General features: G+C 36.2%; 1 long non-coding RNA gene across 1 annotated transcript in view; it reads left to right on the top strand.

Moving 5' to 3' along the window:
* The window catches only part of LOC110683794, an 11,999-nt gene extending 4,685 nt beyond the window's left edge, over nt 1–7,314 (top strand). The window contains exons 2-7 of the long non-coding RNA XR_002503674.1: nt 1–1,076; nt 1,209–1,355; nt 1,450–2,744; nt 2,887–3,222; nt 4,140–4,355; nt 7,013–7,314. The exon at nt 1–1,076 is cut by the window's left edge and continues 1,540 nt beyond it. This is a non-coding gene — a long non-coding RNA (uncharacterized LOC110683794). The remainder of the gene's footprint in view (nt 1,077–1,208; nt 1,356–1,449; nt 2,745–2,886; nt 3,223–4,139; nt 4,356–7,012) is intronic.
* Nucleotides 7,315–7,524: the final 210 nt, after the last annotated feature.

The raw sequence follows: 7,524 nt of genomic DNA, 5'->3' as shown, positions 1-7,524 counted from the left end.
GGACAAAATCAGTAGAGTGTCAAATCCTCGGATACGAATCATACGACGCCAATATATGGTGCAACATTGTATGATTTGTATCATCAGTAAGAGCAATTAGGTCGTATTACCAAAGTGTGAAATTGAATAACTATTTTCAAACATTCCATATAGGGAAGAATAACTAAAAAGAAATGAAGTAAACTTATGGACAAAGTTGGATTATGTGAACATTGCAATGACTATAAAACCGACGGATGTTTTTGTGTAATAAACCAATTTCTTCATTTGCTCATGATGGAAGTTTGGATATGCACATTAGCAGCTAACCTACTATTATATATTACTCCCTCCGTTCACAAATGATTTTTCCTGCACTCCGTTTAGGATGTCCACACATAATCTTCCTGAAAATGAAAATTTTTACACTCAATCCATGTGATGTGGACCCCTTTATTAAATTTCTTTTCTCACATTCCACTCCACCCTAATACGTAGTAAATTTCAGAATACGTACGTCTAAATTTAACAAGAATATTATTTGTGAACACGTGAAGTATTTATGTGTGATAAACCTTTCTATATTCATCACAAAACCCACTAGATTCTAGGACTTTGGTCTTTTTATTGCTAATACACTCTTTATCATGTACTCTTGAGGAAGTTTTCTGTGAACAGGACTCCTAATAAGAAATGATATTGATTTCCTATCCAAAACTGAAGTTCTGTACCACATCGAAAAGAAATAACGAGGGTGCGGAGACGTTATGGAATAAAACGCAGGAGATTAGACTTAACAAATCATACCTTTCTCGGCCTTTTGGCTAAGATCAAGTGTAGTATCTGTTCTTATCAGTTTAATATCTGATACGTGGGCCAATGGCCCACAATGATATTAAATTTATTTTTTAAGGGGGAAAATCCACCACAGTAGCTTGCTACTGGGATCTTCAAGCGTCGCCAATGCGTTGCACTACTGCATTGGCCTGGTGCACCCCACCAATACTCAGCTCAAAAGTTTCTCAGAATCTCTCAAACTGTATGTATTTGTATTCCGTACTCTATGATGTCATGGACAAATCTATGTTGTTTAAGTAGTATGTTTCTGATTTTTTGTTACTGAGACTAATCTACCAAGGCTTGATGGTCAATTATTCAAGAAGTGTTCTTTATTAGTTAAATTGACCCCGTCTGATTATTTTCTGATCAAATAATTTTCGTTTCTACAGCGTTCACAATTTGAGTAGTGGTGGAACATGTAGTGACTGGTGAAGAGGTGGATCCAATGAGAAAATATTTTTCTTGGCACTTGGCAGTGCAAATTCTTGATATGTTGTTAGGCTCTTAGACAATTATGTGACCGGAAATCCATTGTGGTACTGTAACTTAAATCTGCAATTCTACATCAACATACATTATTGTGGTGCTGAAATAGTTTTTTTTAACTTCACTATTTAATTTTCACTTCAGGTACATCCCATAAATTGGAACTATACTGTGAAGATTAGCATGGCCTCTACACCAAGATGATACACAAAATCCAGAAATGGTCCAAATCTATTCTCCTGCTCTTATTTTTATTCTTTTGCCCCCCTTTCTGCTGTTATTTTATAATTTTTATAGGAAATATATTTTCTTCCTATTTTGTTTAAAATATTATCTTTAATAGCATACCTTCTTTATTTTTAAAGCTGTCTTGAGTTTTGATGGACATGGTATGCTTTAATGTGGCTCATGACATACATTTTCACACAATGTGCATGATAAGGATTGACTATGTCAAGTCAATCCTTAAAATTGTTATTAACCATACGTACAAATTATTTACAACTAAATAACAATTTTGAAGAGGAGACATAGTGGATATAGAAGAAATAGAAAATGGTGTTTGGTGACACTTATTGCAAGCACATGAATTGCAATCCAATGTAAAGATGCTAGAGACATATAGGGATGGTGCCCGACTACCAGTCAAGGGAATTACCGAATTAGGTTTAATGCTCATGAGAACTAGATGTTGGTAGGAACTCTTTGGATGCGTTACTGTCAATGCAAAATTGAGAAGGAAATGATAGTACAAGCCATTTAAGGAACATCATGAACATTTTTTTTTTTTGAAGAATCATGAACATTATTTTAGTATGAGAGAAGAGAGTAATTGAAAAAGAGAACCAATGTGATAATTTTTGTAAACTTGTACCTTCTCTAGGGCTGTTAATGAGCCTAGCTGAGCTTCAAAGAGTAGTAATTGTTACAATTGTAATTTGTTGTACCAACTAATGTATGCTGTTTAATACGACAAGCAGATAGTATTTTTTAGTAAAGTGTGAAAGAATAGTTTGCTCAACTACTCTTTGACATCTTCAATCAATGGGTTTCAAGTCTTTCAACAGAGAAACTCCGATAAAACCTGCCTATATTTACCAATTTGATACATACTATCCGGTTCAAATATTGTGTGCATATACACCATTCGTTTGCTGATTTGATGGTATGCATGCGTATTCTGTGTGAAATGACACAAATGTATGGTGTTTTTCAACCCGGTCCAATTCTGTAGAATTCAAGTGACCAGAGAATGTGCTTGAACAGCTAGAGCTGAGGTTTTGGTGCTGGCAAGAACAAGAAAAATGGACTTGATGTATCTTCAATAGTTTTTGGTTTTCTCCCGAGTCCTGATTGATGGAACTTACACTTCTACAAGCACTACTGAGGTTGTCAGTGTAGCTATACGTACTGCAAGTTTATTATTCTGATATAATTAGGTAAGTTCTGTAAGAGCCCAGGCTCCCACTCACAAATTATGACTTATTCTCTGTGGTTTCTATACTAGCTGTGTAACAGTAGTATATAAAACTACTTGCTGTGTGAGGGTTTTCATGTGTATTTTCTGCTTAATGAATGCAGTTGTACTGACAGTCATCCTGGTTCGCGTGCAGAGATGATGCCACCTTGAGATACAGTCTTAACATTTGTTCTTTCTATCTTTGTTTTTTTTTTTGGGACATTCGAAACTTCTTTTAGCAGGTTATGTTCTCCTTCTGCATTCTGTTTTATATTTAACTGCGCCACTAACAGTTTTATTTCTCCTTTTAGCAGGTTATGTTCTTCTGCAGTCTGTTTCATGACTGCGCCACTAACAGTTTTATTTTTCTAACCCTGATATGGGGAGTTTAAATTGTTGTCATGTATGGCATATATCCTCGAGTCCTTGAGCACCATGATGCCTCAGACTGCTGCAAGGTATTATTACAAAGTTTACTCAATTCATATCTCATTAATCTGACTTGGTGCTTATATCATACCATAGTTTAGCAAATTGATCTACTTGTACTTGTTTTTTTGGAAGCTCCTATAAGGAACTCCCTCCAAAAATAAACGTATGCCACTAAATGTAGAGAGCACACGGTATTCTTTAGTAAAAGGCGAAAGAATAGTTCGCTTTGTGCTCACTGCATGGCTGCGTGATGATTGCAGTAACAAGCTTTGTTATTTATACCACAAAGTCCTAGCTTAGATTTTCTTTTTTGACTGATGTGGGAAGGTTGTGCCTGTCTTTTACATCATAAATTGCGATAATTTTGCTACAAAGCATAGAAACATTGATCCACATAGATTAAGAAATGCATGTGCGTGCCGTCTTTTAGGGAATAATTCTACAGACACAATGTCATCTGCTGGCTTTTACTTCCTCATTATTTCTGTATTTTTTGGTTTTACATATGAATTTTTCCAGCTTAATATGAAATTGAAATACCATTTGGCCATGGGGATTGGATATAGAGATTTCTCAGGCCCTCTGGATAGCGGTCTGTAAAAGCTACTTAAATGCTGTAGTCCGTGTTGAAAATATTGACACCAGAACCTGGAGTTACAGGCTGAGGCGAGCTTGTTGATCTAGTATATCACTTAAGCTACCTACACTCTGAAACTTATCCTACTTATGTGTGACTACTCTATGTTTATGATTCTACATGTAACTCAATTATGCTATTTTGCTATATCATTATCAAAAGGAACTAGGATTTTTTGTTAACTTTCACACAGCTGGTAGAGTTTAATCAATTCCAATAGTGTCTGATGTTCTGTGTCAAATTGGTTCACTTATAGAATAAAGCGCTTGCTAATTTATTTGGGTTTTTTTTTTTTTACTACATAAGTTCTTTTCAGATATTTCATTGACATTAAAAAGTACAGCAATGAAGGTTGAACTAGATATTTGATAGGGGCCGCGCGAACGCAGGCCCCCTCTATCACAAATTATGACGTACACTCTTCCTCTTGGGAAGATGTTAAGCAGGCACCCCTCCTAAAGTGCAATGGAGGCCACCTACCTAGGCCATGAGTCTTCTTGATCACTCATTGACCCCGTCCAGGTAAGTAATTTGGATGTTCACAATCAGTTTTATTATATAGTCATCTTTCTCGTACACCCCTTGTTAAATAATCGATGTGGGACAGTATCTCCTTACAAAAGTGACTTTCATAAATTTACGGTGAATAATTGAGTATTTCATGTATGCATGTTTATATCATTGTATCAACTCCCCAGATCTTTGTGCAGAATATTGAAGATGGAATGATTAAATAAGCATACATAACTGATCAATCTTGTGATCTCTTGGAAAAAATAGATTCAGATGACTGAATTGCATTGGCTTGTATCTCTAAAACAGTTCCTATGCTTATTTTCCTCTCTTCGCATCTTCAGCAGACAGATGATTCCTTTGTATCTCTGTCTTGCTCGTTGGTATTTCTAGTTTTAGTAGGGCTGGGCTGGGGTGATAACTGCATTTGACTTCTGATGTTTTACCAGATGTTAGGATTAAAATCTTGTAGTGTTACATATACCAGGTAAATTAATGCATTTGATCTCTACCCCTGTTGGCCCTGTATGTTCAATAGTGGTCGAATATCTCTTGGTGATTGGGTAGTGCACCATATGTGCCCAACTCATCGTAGTTATTGTGACAAGTAGAGCTGGTTATTGGGTAGGGTAGCTTAAAGGGCTTTTAATGGATCGGGTCTTTAACAGACAAGGTCCTTATGGGGTAGGGTCAATATACGGCCAAACTGTTTTTACAATTTAATCGACAAACAAAATAGATGATGTAAAAATAATTACATAGATCTCAATATATACTTGCACTTAGTTTAATGGATGGAAGCTCCATCTAAGGAACTCCCTCCAAAAATAAACGTATGCCACTATATGCAGCGAGCACACAGTATTCTTTAGTAAAAGGCGAAAGAATAGTTCGCTTTGTGCTCACTGCATGGCTGCGTGGAGTATACTGCAGAAGAGTGAAGCATATATAGAGTTGTACTTAGCGGTCTTAAATTACACGATGTGGTATTGTCTTGCTTTTCACTGGAAGTAAGTTATACTTTATTAAACAATATATCTGCAAATACACAATATGTATTAGACTATAAAACTTTGTAGGCTTCATAAAATCATAGACCTATCATCCTAATTTACTCCCTCTTCTAATTAGTTGCAACACTTTCCTTTTTTATCCGTACTTGGTTAAACAACTTGATGAAATATGAAACCAACAGCCAATGAAGTTCATTATTCAAAGTGGTCACACCTGCCTTGTAGATGCACTCACTTTTGGGGGCTAGTTGTATGAGATGTCATATGGACTCATATCGACACGTAAAATATAGCTGCAACATCTGCGAGATCGCTAAACAATGATGTAAGATCACAAGTACCAGCCTGTCCCAAAGATCTCTTCTATGTGACACTTGGGCAGCTGCTCTTTAGCTTCATGACCACTACATTGGGGGGGGGGGGCAATCACCACATTACACTTATCGTTTGACTCCTATACCCAAGACACAACATTCCATAGGTACACAACATCTATAACAAAAAGATTTACTCTACACTTTACACTCCTATCGGACTATTTATAACTTAACTATATGAGCGAGTTTCCAGGGTAGTTAACATGTCTCAACTATATAGGCACTCAAGACCGGATAGAAGATCATTACTGGCCCTTATCATGTTCCCTAAACCAATATCCAGATACTGGCCCTTACCATGTTCCCTAAACCTTTATCCAGAACAACCCTGTATACCAATAGATAAATTATTACATTTATGTGGTTGAATGAGGTGTGCTGGAAAAGGTGAAAAAACAAATGTTTCAACCTACTTCCAATATATGAGTTTGTTGCTTCACACTATTAACAATCAGTTTGATGTTACAACTGAATTTTCCTGATTGGAAATGGCCAATGTTGAAACTAGGCCCTAATGTTCTCCACTTCCTTTAAACCCCTATCACTCCCCAATATCACATTTTGGACAAAGATAGATAGACCATAAGGATTAGCTACCCTCACGCTCTGATTTACCACTATAGTAGTTTTGTGATGATGTTAAATTCATCCTGGACAAAACAAATGGCTCATTCTATAACTTTGATGCATGATTTAATGAAGAGCTTAGTTGTAATATGTGGCCTTTTAATTCACAAATGATTGATAAAAATTAATTTGCAACTTATAAGAAATTTAATTCTAGGACTTTTGAAGTTTGCTATATATGTGAAGATTGCTCTAATTTTTTTTCCACTAATTTAAGAGTTGGCTCAACTGAGTAGGCATGCAGGTTCTTTTCGTTGTCTTTTTGTGGATACACATGGTTTGACAAGTGGGAAAAACATTCCATAGATGAAATGAGTTAACTCTTTGGGACATCCATTTATTGAAAATGGGGCAATTTAAGTAGAACGGAGACAGTATTAAACTATTAATGATGAATTGATGATTACTCATTTGCAAATCCCGATAGAGACATAAGTCACATAACTCGAAGTCACCCACATTAGAATGTAGACTTCCTCTTTAGATGGCAAACAAACATGAGATATGTGTGATTATGAATTTCATCGAAAGTTGAACACTACCCCATTCCCATATATGCTCCTTGCTTTTTTTTTTTTTTTTTCTTTTCATTTTACTTAGTGCACTATTAATACTGCTATTTCTGACTCCATATCGTAATTCTGTCCAGGTAGAGATGGGAAGATTTCCGGAGTTGGTGATCCCACATTGGTTAGGTGAAGCATTAGCCGAAATAACCAGAAAATAAATAGACGTTTGTTTAGCTTAGCAAATCATACCTTTCTCGGCCTTTTGGCTAAGATCAAGTGTAGTATCTGTTCTTATCAGTTTAATATCTGATACGTGGGTCAATGACTCACAACGATATTAAATTTATTTTTTAAGGGGGAGAATCCATCACAGTAGCTTGCTGCTGGGATTCTCAAGTGTCGCCCATGCGTTGCACTGCTGCACGGGCCTGGCACTCCCCACCAATACTTAGTTTAATGTAATCTGTAACTGCTGAAACTTGCATTTCATCTTGAACTTTTGTTGAAACAATTCTGAGTTAGTGACTTTATGCATTTACTTTCTATGGTTTTTTTCTAACTAGCATCAGATTTTGACAGCATGTTGTGGTTTCAGAGTAACAAAAGCTGTATCTAGAGTGGGGCAGAGGCTACACTAACGCGGGTCCATTGA

This window comes from Chenopodium quinoa, unplaced genomic scaffold (assembly GCF_001683475.1).
Source record: "Chenopodium quinoa cultivar QQ74 unplaced genomic scaffold, ASM168347v1, whole genome shotgun sequence".
Taxonomy (NCBI): Eukaryota; Viridiplantae; Streptophyta; class Magnoliopsida; order Caryophyllales; family Amaranthaceae; genus Chenopodium; species Chenopodium quinoa.
Note: the sequence above shows the minus strand (reverse complement) of the source record. Positions and strands in the feature narration are given on the sequence as shown.